The 16845-nt window shown below is 38.2% G+C and overlaps 1 pseudogene; it reads right to left on the bottom strand.

The window, feature by feature from the left end:
• Positions 1–14931: 14931 nt before the first annotated feature.
• LOC148008967 (18S ribosomal RNA) lies at positions 14932–16623 on the bottom strand (annotated as a pseudogene).
• Between the last annotated feature and the right edge of the window lie 222 nt (positions 16624–16845).

Below are 16845 nucleotides of genomic sequence, written 5' to 3'. Positions count from 1 at the left end.
TAGCTTTTTTCTAGCTGGAAACTGCTTTTGATTCAGCTCCATCTTTTGTTTTAGCGTTGAACCTTTTGTTTATCCCTCGGCCTTTTAGTCCATTTATTAGCTTTTTCTAGTGCAGAAAACTTGTAATTCCTTACTATCTGGCATAATTGTCTTGTTTCATCCTGAATATGAAGTTAGTTGCAACAGGTTGCTGGAGGCAGCAAAAATAGTACAGGTTGCCAGGCTAAAGGATTGGTTCATTTTTTTTTTCAAGCCAATAAACTTATTTTTAGTGAAACTATTCATAATTCTGCGACTGGAGAGCAACCAACAAAGAAAGATGGAGATCCGGCATTATGGCGCGTGATCCTCCTAACCCTAGATAAAAGGTGGAAAGCGAGGATAAAGTGCTTTAGTTAAGTGTCATTGCTTATGACGTTATTGCTGTAGCCTCAAGGAGGTTTGGCCATTGCTTCAACCTTCCCGAATTCCTGCAGATTCGGGTCGTTTTCCGCCACCGGAACGTCTTGAAATAATTCCCATATGGTGCGGGAGACTCAATTGATCTAGACTCAGAAGCTGGGATTTGACCCTTTCCATCGATCGGTTGGGCCAAAGCATTTACTGGCTTAAAGGCCTAAGAAAGAATTACTAACTGGTATTTGCGCAATTTTTCCCGTTGCTTTTACGGAACCCCCTTCCTGTATGGTCGAACCATCGCCCATCAGTACTTAGCCAACATTATCAGATTCTAAATTCAAAGCGATGCCTACTGTACCATCTTCAGATTCTACCAATTCTCCAGCCATTACTTTGTTCGAACCATGAATGCGGGCTATTCCATCTCCCACTTAAGGTACAGTGCCAGTATTAACAATTTCCATTTCTGGGGATCGGATGGGTCAAAAACAGCTAATTCGTATAAAGCCATTGAACCCGCAATACTGGCCGGAAACGGCGAGCAGACAGTCTTTGATTCATAGCAGTGCAGCTCTTGACGTACGGGGCTTTCCCTTACTTTGTTTCCGGAGTACAGTAGCTAAAGAGTGCAGTATTTGACTATTTATTAGGCATTTCCTTCGACCGGAAAAGTGGCCATTGGTTCACGATACGAATACTGTTCTAGGGATGTCGCTAATAGTTTCTGCTAGACAGAAGTACTGTTTTGAACGGGCTGGCTCAGCAGCAACTCCTGGTACTGTAGCCGTGGGAACGACGGTTCGGTACTCGTTGCTGTGACTGAGCCTAGGGGTTGTCTTTCATAACAATAGCAAGTTCGTAACTGATAGGTGCAAATAGGGTTGTGTTTATACAAGTTCGACAAAAAAGGAAAAGCAATGAATCCTTTGGTTTCCGGTAGATGGAAGATCTGCATGAGCGATACAAGAATTCTTGTATAATAACAATCGATTAATAAGAACCTATTCGGCCAATCCAAACGGGTTGCGCCATAGCAATCTTTGTTGTAAAAAAAAAATTCGCTCTAAACCCATCTGGCCATATTTCTTTTTTTTAATAAAAAGGTCATTTGACATCAATTTTGTAAGATAAGGTGAATATTTTGGTCAAAACTGGCTTTGAATAAAGGTTACGAGAACTGGCTTTAAATAAGGATACAAGAACTGGCTTTGAATAAAGGTTACGAGAACTGGCTTTGAATAAGGATATATTCAATTAATATTATCTAATTGAATATTTTCAGTTTGAGTAGATACTGTATTTGTTTCTATAGACTCAAATAAAAATGGTCTTTCTTGATTACATTATTAACCATTTCTGGAACATCTATATTTTCAATAGATTTACCTCTTGATACACGATCAGATATCCTTAATAAATTTTAAGAAATTATTATCAATTCTTTCTTCTATTTGATATAAATTATTTGTTGTATTTCTTAAATTATTCAAAGAATATCCATAAACATCAGAAACAGACCGCAGAGCTTAAGTAAGTCTTTGCTATACCTAAGTATTTTAAAGAAAAATTGAAAATATGGATCCATTGCTTAGAAATTTGAGAGAATATCAGACATTGAAGAACTCTTTCGACGCTCATCTTAATCATATTATATACCTTACTGAAAACGATAACAGCACGGGAAGGGAAGCTTTGGCGAGACCCTTAAATGAATTACATCAGGTAATATTACCTAATCTAAGAGATTATTTATCCAAGGGTTCCCCTTATGGTGAACCTTTTACTGGATTTGTAAGGAAAGCCAATTTATGCATTCGTAAATACCATGAAATGGGGGATAATTATTATCCGCAGACAGTCAAACAGCTACTGCCTTTATTAAGAGATACCCAACAAACGTCTGATGCTTGCATACAGCAGCTAATCTATATATGGCCTAGCATTTGTAGTACGTTAGAGCCGTCTGTGGTGGCAGAAGAATTGGTTAATTTTTGTTGGGAGTGACAATCTGGCATTGAAACACCGCTGGATCTAAATCTCTCCCCTCCAGACCCGGTTTCCAATGACCAAATTGGTGAGGGGAATGGTTAGGATGGCCCGGCAGGATCATTAGAAAAATCCGATGCCCTTTTTCTTTCTGTTCTGCGCATCGGCAAGCCGGGCTCTGCAGTATTATCGTGGAACAATAGGTTCGCCACCAGTTGCCTGCTTTCAAGGATAATAAAAAGTGTAGGAAATGGCAGCAGGCTGGCCTGGCTAGCAAGGCACGAGATGGAAAATCAACCAGGCTGGCTGCATCGCTCATGCACCTATCTTGTTGGTTTGGAAATGTCTTGAAAAAAGGAGCTTTGTCTCCGAAGTCAAGATTTGTTATTCAGCACCTAAAAAAACAAAGATTATCGGCTGCTGGCTGCCAAGAGTTGGTATAGAAATTGCTATAAACATGGGTGCAGAGCCCTCATCCTGCCATTCTATTTACTTAATTTTCTATCCTTCCTTTTTCCCGACCTCACTTTGTTTTATTGAAAGAAAAAGGGTCAAGAAGTTCTTTTTCATATTGAGCAACCTGTGTTTTTCTTTCTGCGTACGGCCCTGTTTTTAACGGGATTGTCCCCAGATTTGCAATTGAACTGCTTGTTCATGGTTTTTTTTGTTTTGTAGGAAAAACTAGATCAGTATTGAATCCAAATCTATGATATACTAATTTAGCTTGCGACATGGCCTCTTCACCGAGTTTCTGTTGAGTAGCCTGGATCTGCTTTACGGTGGGCGCCCTATTCTTTGCTTTAAAGCCGTAATTTCTGTATTGGTCAAGGGTTTAATTCCATTACAGTTAGGTGTACAGGCAGCGTAGTAACCAAGACAACCGTAAAATAAGGTAGCTGCCAATTGATTAGCATTTAATGGCTTAATCGGGGTTCGGGATGGATTCGGCCGGGGTGAGAACCGGCGTGTTAGCATTAACAATCATGCTCTCATCTTTCAAATCAGTCGTTACGGGGTCAATGAGCTAGCTTGTAGCTATGAGAAGGATTTCCTAAGAACGAGGTTCCGGAGGACCTTAAAGTGGGAACAAGAGCCGGTGGGATCCTGGACTGTTTAAGTGTTGGTTTTCCTGGCGTATTTTTGTTTGGGTTGACGTTAGCCAATCGAGGTTCCTACCGAACTTGACCTGCTTTCATCTCAAGACTCGACCCGCTTTATTTCTCGTTGAAGGCTGAAACACTCGACTGCAACAAAGGGAGAGAAGCTTTCACGACTTCCCACGGTATGGCCATTATTCTTAGAAACAGCTGGTTTCACCGTTATGAGCCAGTTATTGAAAAAGCGTTCTTTTCATTAACTTATTCTGTGTTTAACATTCGAACTAATACACCATATGGACGCATCAAGATGACAACGGATAGAAGACTTTGGGATAGCAATGCAGCGGAAACCACAAAAAAAAGATTTTAAGATAACAATGCAACAAAAACCACAAAGGATAACTAACAAACGAATGGATGCAATAAAATCATGATAAAAAGTTAATTTATGATTCTGCTTTTATGGTATAGAATTAACAACATACTTTTCTAGTTTATGTTTTTGCGGATAAATAAATTTGATCAATTTATACTTTAATGTACTTTTGCTTATCTTACATCATATAGGTTCACTTTTTTTTTAAAAAAAGTGAGCAGTTACACTTCATCCAATTAAGCTAGGCATTAGAAGATCTTCGCTAATTGTTTCTTTACACTATGTAGCTCATATCCGATCAGATACTATTATCTGCTGAATTGGGTGCTCGAGAGAAAAGGGACTTGAACCCTTAACCAATGGTTTTGGAGACCAGTGTTCTACCATGTTAAACTATTCCCCCAACATCCAACCACAAGGACAGCTACAAGATCTTCTGTAACGATTAATTGGTTTAAGACCACTTCACTTAGTAGTTTGAAATTAAGAAACTTATGCTCGCTGTGCAAGCAAATAACTTTATGTTATTTTTGCTACAGGTAATGTTTTCAAAAACAGATGTCCCTAAACGTATATAAATAACCCATTGATTCCATTTTTTATGAGACAGAAAGGAAATGAAGTAGATCCTTTACAAGTTCTATCGACACGGATGATTAATCTATTGCAATAACAAAGAAGAGATAAAATAATAAGGGATTGAATCGTCAATGGATAGGGATATTCTAGTTTCATTCGGCACTTCTCTCAGACCGACCACAAAGGAATCGAATGTGGTTGTTTGCTTTTAGTAGCTTATTTCGGAGTGTTGGGAGGAAGTCTTTAATTTATAACAAAACCCTTTTTGTTTCACTTGGTTTCCATGCGTGCGTATGTGCCATATTTAAGGTATCTGCTGAAATCTCTTTTCTATGCCTCAATTGGTATAAATGGTTTGCGTATCCTTAGCTAATTTACAAAATAAAAAATCTGGCAACTGACGAAAACAACACAATTAATTTTGTAATTGCATCAGGAAATAGTTTTTTTACAATCATATCTTAAGTTTTTATGTTAACAAAAACCAGGCTACTGTAAAAAGATCTAAGCAAGCTAAAAGATGTAAAACGAGAATGGGAACTAAAATAGCTTGGAGAAAATTAAAAGGAGGATAGGAAAAAGTTTCAAGAAACAATAACACATTAACAGAAAAAATAGTAGCTACAGTAAATTAAAAACTAATTGCAACGCCAAAGCCAATAACTTTAAAGTAAGCAGCATCCTTTGCTACTCACTTAGTCCTTAATGTAAACCTCGTTTCATAAAAAACCAAAAATTAAATACATAATAAGGTAATAGTAATAAAACTTACATAAGTGCTTCAGTTAAACCAGAAGCAAAGTGCCCGAAACTAAGCAAACAATCCAGCCATTAAATCAGGGCAATAAGTTCAATAACAGACCTGGCTATTGTGGGATCTTGAATGGCGAAAAAGACCTGTTAACTTCTTTCGCTTTGCTAGGAAAGGATTTGATTCGATTGACAGAACGCTATTTTCTTTTTTTCTTTAAAGCTTGTTCCTATATACTTTCATTAGAATGGTTATCTGACAGTATAGTCAATTATGGCCAATTTTAAGTGCAAGATTTGGCGAAATACAAGGAATGGATGTCTGAGCGATCTTGAAAATCAAGGTATTTGTAAAAAGACCAAAAGTTCAAATCCTTCTCCATTCACAATTATGCTGCATACAAATAAGTTGGCATTCTCATGCAGTTTGTCCTTTACTCCTAAGAGTGCTTTGCGTCGTTTATGAACGAAGTTATCTTTTCTAAAGGCTTACATAGCGTTTTCTTTCTTAATAGGCTAACAAACGAGTCAGTCAAGGAGACTGAGATAGTATTTCAACTTTTCTGGCAGCGCTGGCGCGTGGGACGAGACATTAACTTTTTTTTTGTTTAAAGCGCTGGTCCTATCTAATGAACAAAAGTTTAGGTTCTTATTAGCTATTACTGCATAGATAGCCTGCGGATATGGTGAAATTGGTAGACACGCTAGGTTTAGGTTCTGGTGGCTTTAGTCATGAAGGTTCAAATCCTTCTATCCGTAATGGTTTAAGTCATTAAACTATGTAGATTTATTGAACAAAATCATATGAACTTTCTGAGATGAACGCTCATCTTTGCCTCAATGGCATGTTCTGGTCCTCTACATACCGATGTTAAATCAGTTCAATCCAACAGCAGAAGACAGTAACAAAAATTTACTTGCAGAAAATAAGATCGGCCAGCTAATCAACAAAAGTAATGTCGACAATAATAAGGCTAGCAAAGCTGGTTTTTTACAACGTATATTTGCAAATAAGCAAGAATAAGGCCTAAAAGCTGGTTTTTCCAACGTGTATCCGGGAGCATTACAATCTATCCGTACTCTCGTTTCCACTTATTTACCTTACTTTATCGCCATATAAACATTTTTAATAAAATGGCACAAACACAAAATTTCACGAGGTTGCCTTCGGTTCTAATAATGCAAACCAAACACCATAAAAGCCTTCTGCCTAACTTCTCAACCGGTACATCTACAAGGACAGAACGTGCTTTCAGTGAACTCATGAGGCCTAGGCGTAACTAAAATGTGTTTATAGTAACAGAGAGTGCTTTAAATGCGTTAGCGCTGTTAGAAACGAAACAGAACTTATTTCTGTGGACAAGAGCTAAACACTTTACATAATCGGTGCATTTGTACTTATGACTTTCTGCTTAAATGTTACAATGGCGGGCAATAATTTGAAAACGAGAATTCGGCTTTATTACTAGTCTGTATTTTTCTTGTAATGGAAGCCAAAAAAAAAAGGTTTACCTAAACTTCTAATACTGACAAATCTTATTTACATTCGGATTTTTATTTCTATTTTTTATTAAGCGAAATGAAAGCTAGGCACTTTCGCTTTCAGCAACCCTAGCCAATCTATTTGTCTGACTAAGGCTAGAAGCTTTATATGCACTCAGAGCCCTTTTGAATGAAACACTGTTGCTTTCCGTATCGTTTTTGCCGGCGCAATAAATGCTATTGCATTTTTGCGAACCTTTTACCTCGAAACGAGTCTAAAAATAAGCTTGTCCTTTTCTCTGTCCGCTAGCTCGCCAGCAAACTTTCATGAATATCGGAAATAGAGGAAAAAGGGCAAAGGAATATAAGCGAAATTTACGCGCGAGTTGCTTTTATTTGCCATTTTAATTTTCAGTGTTTTGAGTTCGGGATGAATATCGATGTACGATGAGGAAATATCGGTTGTCGTTCGTCTAGTGGGTTTTGTTCTCTTTTGTTAAAATACTTTAAGCAACTTTGTTAAAACCACTTCCGAGGCAAGAAGCGAAGCCATTTAAACAGATTTGTAGCATTTTCTTACTATTTAGGAAACTTTATGGTTTGAATCCAAGGAATAACATGAACTATTATTGTCTGGCTTGCGTTCAAATACAGAAATGATTGCGCAATCATTTCTAAATGAGATGATAAAACATTGTGCACCGCTATATGAACAAACGGTATATGCTTTGTTGCATTAAAAAATGGAACTTTAGTTGAAAGCACCGGTAGCTATTCAAGAGCATTCCTGCCTTTGAGAATGAGACAAAATAGTAAGTTGTTTTCGCTTTCCAGTGGGTGCAGAATTTGCCAGCTTTCCTGGCCAACCTAGCATAGTTTTTTCCATAGAAAATAAGTAATTTGTTAGCTGACATTTGCTTGCTGTAAAAGAAAAGCAGAATGAAAAAAATCACTCTATTAAACTAATAATAGGCACAACAAAGGAACAGACAAATCATTATGCAAATATATATTTTATAGAAATCAGCTATGGACGAGAATGATCCCTATTTTCTATCGATTGTTGATTTGGGTTATATGGGCGGGGCAGGATCTCTTCAAGTCCTCCCCTTCCCCCTGATGGAGCAAAGAAAAGTCTTAATATGAAACTATCTTATCAGAAAAGGCTATGCTTTCCCTTGATAAGATAAAAACCAATGATAAACTACCCTCGCTCAGATGCGTGCAAATAAGTGAAAATGCGTAGACACATAGATACAGCAAAGAAACGATGGAGGTTCATAGAGCGCCCTTGAACCATTGGCTTGTTTAGAAAGGCACTGCAGCTTGTCTAGCCCCATTTTTTATAGTAACCAATATTTCTAGTTTGATCTTATTTAATATTCTTTTATTCTGGCATATTCATATAGGGATGGAAGAGATTCTAGTAGATTATGTCCACCATGAAGTCACACGGCATTGGATGTTGATTTCTTTAAGAATCTTATTGTTACTCGTCGCAAAGGATTTTTGCCCGTATTTAGTTCTCTATCAATTGATCATACCAAAAAATAGCCCATAAGGGTCACCCCCTTTTTAATTAAGGAAACCCTTCCTTTTTGAGCAAATATTGTGATAGTTTGCCAAATTTGGAAAGCGAAGCGTTTCTGTTTTGTTAAGCAGGTTTAGTGGCTATTTTTCTTTCGTTTAGAAGATGGCGAGGCCAGGCCCATGCCTTTTTAGAAACCTCCCCACCAATAAATAGAAACAAATAAAAATAACCAAACCACGTCCACGAAATGCCAATACCAAGCAGCTGCTTCAAAACCGAAGTGATGTGAGGGGCTAAAATAACCCATATATTGACGAATACTGCATATTATTAAAAAAATGGTCCCTATAATAACATAAAATCCATAAAACCCAGTAGCTAAAAAAAAAGTAAAACCATAAATACCATCGGAAACGGTAAAAAGTGCTTCATAATATTCCATCCCTTAGAACCCAGTAAAAACCAAAGCCAACTAAACAGTAGCTACTAAAGCGTAAATCGCTTCTTACTTTAAACCCACAAGTATAGCGTGATGGGCCCAAGTTACGGCAGCTCCAAAGAACAATAAAATAATAGTGTTTAGAAAAGGAATTCTCCAAGGGTCTAAGACCTCAATCCCTTTAGGAGGCCGAATAGCTCCAATTTCTACCGTGGGCGCTAAGAAGGAATGAAAAAAGGCCCAGAAAAAAGCTAAAAAAAACATAACCTCCGAAGCAATAAACGAAAGAGAGCCATAACGAAGTCCTAATTATACCACTTTGGTGTAATGTCCCTCATAGGTAAATTCACGTACAACATCGCGCCACCATATAAGCATAGTATGCATGATTGATCCCGAACCAGGACTCAAAAATATTCCACCTCCCGTAAATGAATGCATATACATAACCGCACCTGTGGTACTAGCTAAAGCTCCTATTAAACCCAATAAAGGCCATGGACTTGGATCAACCAAATGATAGGGATGTTCTCGAGAAACGCTCATGTTATTTATTTGATGAATTCCTTTTATCACCTCCCGATATCTATGGCAGTTCGTTTTGTCTGGCAAAAACGTATGCTTGGATTATGCGTCTAACGGAACAGAAGCAAACCAATTGCCCTGCTCTGCACCAGGAAGGACAAAAAGAAAAACCTTTGCTTAACTACTGACGACAGCTGCGGATCAAAAAAAAAGCCTTTTCTGTTTTTTATTTCAATGGCAAATCGTGCCGTGCATTCCGATACACTTTTATCAACTAAACAATGATGCAAAAAAAGGCAATTCGCCTTAGGATGATCATAAAAAGCAACTTCTCTATATATCCATGTATATACGGGACGACTAAAAGACATCATAATGGCTTGTCGACATGTTAAGCTCTTACGCTATTGATATTATTGGTTCATGGGAGAATTCGCTTACGTGAACTAAGAAGATTTCATATTACGCCACTCTGGCCGGCTCAATAGCAGGCAAGCCATGTAACCTATCGATTAGGTTAAAAAACTTTACCAACGGATCCGGATAGAATCCCTTTTTTAGCAAACCAAACTATTCGACCACTCGTCTCATGACCTTTTATCCAGATCGGAAAAGACGACAAAACCTAATCTAAATTAGATAGAAAGGGCCCGTTGTTTTTAGGACTTTGAACAGCAAGGTAAGAAATTTTCCAAATAAAGTAATATTATATAAACGATTAAACCTCGTAATACTGTCATTGCCATATTTTCAACTGTAAACTGGTCTTCAAAGAGACTCAGCTGCTTTCAAGTTATTATAAAGGAATTAGATAGTTAACCTTTATTCCCGGCTCTTCCGTTCACATAGTGAACGGGGCGATAAGAGCTCGCTTTTAGAGCGGATGATCTATTTTGCATTACAATTTTTACATAAATAACGAAATAAAAAGAGCTTCCTTACGCTTACCCTAAGTATACTTCGTTCCTATTATGAAAATGCATCGTGTTAAGATTCGCCATCAAAAACTAATTACAATCATATCTTGGAAGTCCCTAAACCACATGAAATTACTGTAATCTCAAAGGCATCTCCTAATTCAATCGGGAATGTTGAATCAGCAATAGAGAACTTTTGTGGTTAAAAACGCGTAAATACACGGAATGAGAACAAATCTGGAAGATCTTTCCCGACTCAAGAGTCGACATATGTTACTTATTTGACGCGAAGCGTCTTACGGGGGCGCATTATGTATAAATTTTTTGAAAAACTTGCTATGATGATCTCTACTCATTATCCCGTCAAAGTATAGAGAAATTGGATAGAATTTCACTCTTCAATCGCCACCACTCTTTTGTCAAAGGAACCTTCATAATTGAAAGAGAATTTCGAGACTTTCGCGCATTTTTGAGAGTCCAAAGTGACTTTCGTTACTTCAGCCAACACAGGAGGGGAGACTTTTCTTTTACGGAGCGGCTTTAAAAAGGGTACAAAATGGAATGTAAAATGCAAAGAACCAAACACAATAAATAGAATAAAGGTGTAAATATGACTTTTTTTCCAATGCATTTTTTAGGGCTTTCGGGTATGCCCCGTCGCATTCCCGATTATCCAGATGCTTACGGCGAATGGAATGCTTTAAGTAGTTTTGGCTTTTATGTCTTTGTATTGGGGATCTTTCGTCTTTTTGTAGTTGTTCTTAAAACTCTGAGTAGCGAAGACAAGTGTGCTTCGAGTCCTCGGGCTGGTGAATAAGATTCAACCACACTGGAATGGATGATATAAAGTCCTCCGGCTTTTCATACTTTTGGAGAACTTTCGGCTATAAAGGAAACCAGTCCTGAACAACCGCCATCACCAAATGGAACATGCCCGGATGGCTTGCCATTTGCGGTTATGCAAATCAATTTGGCGTTCGATTGTGTATCCTTATCGCATCGGGTCTTCCCCAAGTAATGATAAGCTTGGTGCTACTACGTGATTGCCAAATCTTTAGGGTCAAATTTGACATAAGAACAAACCGTCATTAATATATGATAATAAAAATAAACGAAAAAACCATGCTACTTTTTGACGTCTTTGCGGGCTTGAGTTTAGTTTTTACTATTATGGTCATATGTGCTAGAAACTCTGTCCATTCCGTTTCCCTTCTCATCCTCGTTTCTTGCAACACTTCTGGTTCACTACTTTTGTCAGGTCTTGAGTTCTTTGCTATGATCTTTTCAATAGTTTATATAGGTGCTATTGCCGTATTATTTTTATTTGTAGTGATGATGTTAGACATTAAAATAGCGGAAATTCATGAAAATATATTGCGCTATTTACCGGTAGGTGGTACTATTGGATTAATTTCTCGGTTAGAAATCTTTGTCATTCTAGATAATGATTACATCCCAGTATTATCTAGCCATTCAAATACAATCTATCCAAGATATACAGTGTATGCTGAAAAGATATAAGGCTGGACAAATTTGCAAGCATTGGGCAATTTACTTTATACCAATTATCTGGTCCCGTTTCCAGTGTCTAGTCTTATTTTGTTAGTAGCCATGATTGGAGCTATAATATCAACTATGCATAGAACTACGAAGGTTAAAAGACAGGATGTGTTCCAACAGAATGCTATAGATTTCTGAGAAACTATCCACAAAATACGCTGAAACAAGCAAATATAAGGCATTGTTGTTAAAGCTTCTATTGAAGGGGCAGGCTTTGCCTCCCCGCGGGACTGTATGCATATAAACCAAAGAATTTAATGAATAACATGAATTCTCTTTCTTGCTGTCAGAAATTAATTAATATTTTAGAAATATATAATTCTATCAAAATATATGATAAAGAATGGTCAGATGTTATTCATAATGCTTTTTGTCTTTTTCTTAACTATGAGAATATCATGGCTACTGGCCAACATTATCAAGGGATTAGAGAATGGCTTCAGTTGGCAAATGATCTAATAGTTAAGAAATTTGGCAATCGGAAATATTATAGAAGTAACTGCAGAAGATAAAAATAAAGCTAAAATCTTTGTTGATTGAAATGGTTTAGCTAGTCGGGTTCTCATGGATTCTGAATCTATTGAAAAGAGTTTACAAGTTGGTCATGTTATCAACCCGTCCCGAAATATCTTCTACGCGAATACAATTCTATTTATCAAAACACAACAGATTTATATGCAAAAATAGAGAAAATACCTATAGATATAATTCTCCTTGAGAATAATGAGTTAGGAATAGGAATTCGTCAAAACTTAACGGATATAAATACTTCACTCAGAGATTTAAGGGATTCTATTATACTTCATCTATATCGTGGATGACAGGTTTTTTCTAATTTTTGTAGTCGTGTCTGTTTGCTGTTCGTAGTGGCATATTTGCAACTTGTTTATTTTTTTATGTGATAACGGAGTTAACCCTTTGGGGTGGATAATTGACTTTATTTTACCTTTATTGTTTGTAGTTTTTTTGTATGAAATCCTTATTGGCCAGGCAAATCGGATGGTTTTGCTAACTAAAACCAATACCTTAACTTATAGACAAATATGCATTAACCCTTTAGCTTCTACATTTCTAAGAAATAAAGCCAATAATATGGCAAAACGAAACCTCTTAACTTTCATGCCTAAAGGAATTGCGGAAAGGGACAAATTACACTTTTGGTAAATGATAACCCTTTGAAACAAATAATAGTCGTACAGAGCTGAAGTAAAAGGATTCGAACCTTTGCTTGTTGGTATCAAAAACCAATGCCTTACCACTTGGCGATACTCCATAGAAAGGTAACCCAAAAAAAAAGGCAAGGCCAGAGACGAAAAAATTGAGCTTCCATCACAAATATGGGCTTAGCAGGATTCGAACCTACAATATTGCCGTTATGAGCGGCACGTTTTAACCATTCAAACTATAAGCCCATAGCGCACTATCAATTCGATCAATTTGTCACAAGCAATGGAACGAACTTAAAGTCCTTTTCATAAACCAACTTCATAACCTATTTGGCTAGCTTTAATCATTAATACATGCTTTGTTGAGTAATCTTAGATAATAATATCAATGGTTTGTCTGCCATTCCTATAGCAGTTTAGGTAGCTTAGTTGGTTAGAGCAAAAGACTGAAAATCTTTAAGTAAGTGATTCGAGTCCGCTCCTAAGCGACTATGACCACTGAAATTAGATTCAACGCTAATGATACGCTAGACACAACCAGAACTTCAAATTATGGAACCAAAGTGACAAGACAGTATCTTTAACCATACCGACTTTAAGTTACTAATATGGCAACCAATAAATGGTTAAGATATGGAGCAGAGCCTAATTGTTTCTGTCATCATATGCTTTTATGTTCAAGCCAGTGGTTTCAACCGGGAAAGTGATTATTGGTCTCTTACGTGATTTAATAGAAATACTATTTGCTTGCCTGCTTAAAGGTCGCTAATAGCTTTTATGAAACAAAAGTATTGTTTCAAATAAGCTAGCTCAACAACAACTCCGCTATACTATAGCCATAAAAGTAATAATCCAGTATCCGTTGCTGTGACCAAGCTTAATATCTTTTAAGCCTATAAGCTCATAACTAATAAATGTCAATAAAGTTACATCGAAAAGGCCAACGCTAAGGAACTTCATTTCAATGTTAACAAACAATAAGGTTAAGAACCTTTTGTACACAGCTCGAAGCTATAATGGGGTTACATCCTAAACAATGCTCTGTTTAATCAGCTGTCTAAATAAAGGCCCTAATCAACCGCTATCCTTTTATATACAGAAATAAAATATCGAAATGGCATACCCTATGTAATGCGAAATGACAAAACTTTTGGCTACGTTAGGACGGCATGTTTTCACCCGATCTATCTTTTATAGTCTAAATCATTGGTTTCTCTTATGCGTAGATCAGCTTTAAGGAATATCCGAAACGATCGTAACGGAAAGTAACGCTCTTTTTTTTACACACACAGGAGTATCCCTTATTCATATCATTTCAACTTACTCTCTTTCACTTATCGGTCTGAATCTGGGTTAGGGAGTGCTTTTAAGGCCATAACGCCTTTTTCGTATCGCTTCCATATACGTGATTTTGACATACTTTTTTGTTTCCCTTACCTAGTTATTTGAAAACTAATTTACCGAGCATGTGTAATAATAAGAGACAACAAATTCGTCAAAGCAAATACCCTTTTTTTCAAGTACGTAATAGTGGCTCCCCTTTGAGTTAGAGACCCTATTTCTACCACTTAACAGGTACCGTCTAGGTTTCACATTTTGGGAATGTTACGAGGTTTTCTTTGAGAGAAAATTTTAAGCTGCTTTGTTTCCTCTCAATTTGCCCCACGGTTACATGGAGGCAACCCATGGATAACTACAATGGGGGCAATTTTATTATAGCCTTATATGAAACTTACTATCGGAGATTCCTTATTTTATATAGTCATGCATGGATTAAGCAACTAGCCAATACTTTTTTTTTCAGTGCCAGGATCCTAATTTCGCAGATGGCAGATCGTTTAACCATATGACATAGCCACATTATGTACATACTATAAAGCTCGTAGGCTAGCTTTCAGCCAACCCATTTGCGTAATGTGGGCTTTTTAAAAACTTATTTCTAGCAGGACTATCCGGATCTCCTTGGCAAGGTTCCTTCCTTGAGCTACAAACAATGGCCACAATGATTTCATCAAAAATGCCCTTTAGCTACTAGTAAAATATCATTAAAATAACAGATAAAAAATAGGCTAATTAACGCATATATGAGATTTTTAGCTTGTATCTTCATCTTTCTGGAAGAATCCATCCAGCCACAGGTTCCCCTACGACTACCATGTTACGACTTCACCTCAGTTACTGACCCAACCATAATATGTAGCGGAAACACCTTTAAAACTAAAGTGAATTACACTTAACGGAAGCATAATGCACTTTACTAATAAGTGATCCCTGCTCAATGCTTCAGGCGGAGCCAATTCCCAGGGTGTGACGGGCGGTGTGTACGGGGCTCGGGTACATATTCACCGCGGCATGCTGATCCGCGATTACTAGCGATTCCAACTTCATGTCCTCGAGTTGCAGAGAACAATCCGAACTTAGACAATCTTTACGGATTCGCTCCACCTTACGGCCTTGCTTCCCATTGTAATTGCCATTGTAGCACGTGTGTAGCCCAGCTCATAAGGGCCATGCGGACTTGACGTTATCCCCATCTTCCTCCATAGTAAAACTACGGGCAGTTTTTCATGAGTGCAACACCCAATAAAAAGAATACCGTCGATCTCAAGCAACCATTGAGCTGTACGGCTGCTGATGAAAGACGGCATGGATCCTTTGTAAACAGCATGTCTTAGCAACATGAAACAAGGGTTTCGCTCGTTATAGGAGTTAACCAAAAACGTCTCACGACACGAGCTGACGACAGCCATGCAGCACCTGTACGAATTTTTATCTTATCCCGTTAAGAACAAGTACACTAGTTCATATGTCAAATGTGCATACGCCAAGTGTTTCTATGTCAAGAGCTGGTAAGGTTTTGCGCGTTGTATCGAATTAAACCACATGCTCCACCGCTTGTACAAGCCCCCGTCAATTCCTTTGAGTTTCAGTCTTGCGACCGTATTCCCCAGGCGGAGTGTTTAACGCGTTAGCTGAGCTTCCGATCCGCAGACCAAAAACGAACACTCATCGTTTACGGCATGGACTACCGGGGTATCTAATCCCGTTTGCTCCCCAAGCTTTCGCACCTTAGCGTCAGTAGAGACCCAAAGAGCTGCCTTCGCTACTTCGGCGTTCCTTCGTGTATCTCCAGATTCTATCCCTACGCACGAAATTTCACTCTTCTCTATCTCACTCAAGTAAATTGGTTTCGTAAGCATTCCGCCAGTTGGGCTGGCGTCTTTAACCTTCGACCTAACTTACCGCCTACGTGCCCTTTACGCCCAGTCATTCCGAATAACACTTGCCCCCCCCGTCTTACCGCGGCTGCTGGCACGGAGTTAGCCGGGGCTTCTTCTTTAAGTTTTGTCACCATCGCACACTTGACGAAAGGGTTTTACAAGCGGTATTGCCATTCCTCGCGTTTGCGACGTTCTTCACTCACCCACGCGATATTGCTGGATCAAGCTTTCGCCCATTGTCCAAGATTCCCCACTGCTGCCTCCCGGCGGAGTCTGGGCCGTATCTCAGTCCCAGTGTGGCTGGTCATCCGAAAAGATCAGCTAAGCATCGTAGGCTTGGTTGGCCTTTACCCAACCAACTACCTAATACTACGTAGGCTCATCAAACAGCGCTTTATTATCTTCTCGCATAGCTTTATTGCTTGCGTTGCTTCGGGATCTAGCCCGAACTGTTTGGCAGATTCCTGCGCGTTACGCACCCGTTTGCTACTTTTTTTTCAATTATTCCATAAAACTGGAACAGAAATGACATCCAACTTACATGTGTTAAGCATATCGCTAGCGTTCATTCTGGGCCAGGATCAAGCCCAATTTTTTAGTGAATTTCTGCCATATGAGGCAGGTTGATGATGATTTCTTAGTAAGTTATTAGCTTTTACTAACAACCGTAAGCGGAACGGCCACTGGCAAGGCGAATCATCTTACATTCCGGATACCAAAGATTGTTATTATACAAGAATTCTTGTATCGCTCATGCAGATCTTCCATCTACCGGAAACCAAAGGATTCATTGCAGGAGAGTAAAGTATGGCTG

The sequence above is a fragment of the Lygodium microphyllum genome, unplaced genomic scaffold (assembly GCF_053477565.2).
Source record: "Lygodium microphyllum isolate KBCC unplaced genomic scaffold, Lygodium_microphyllum_v1.1.10 scaffold_42, whole genome shotgun sequence".
NCBI classification, from domain to species: Eukaryota; Viridiplantae; Streptophyta; class Polypodiopsida; order Schizaeales; family Lygodiaceae; genus Lygodium; species Lygodium microphyllum.
This window is presented reverse-complemented; position numbering and strand designations above follow the sequence as displayed.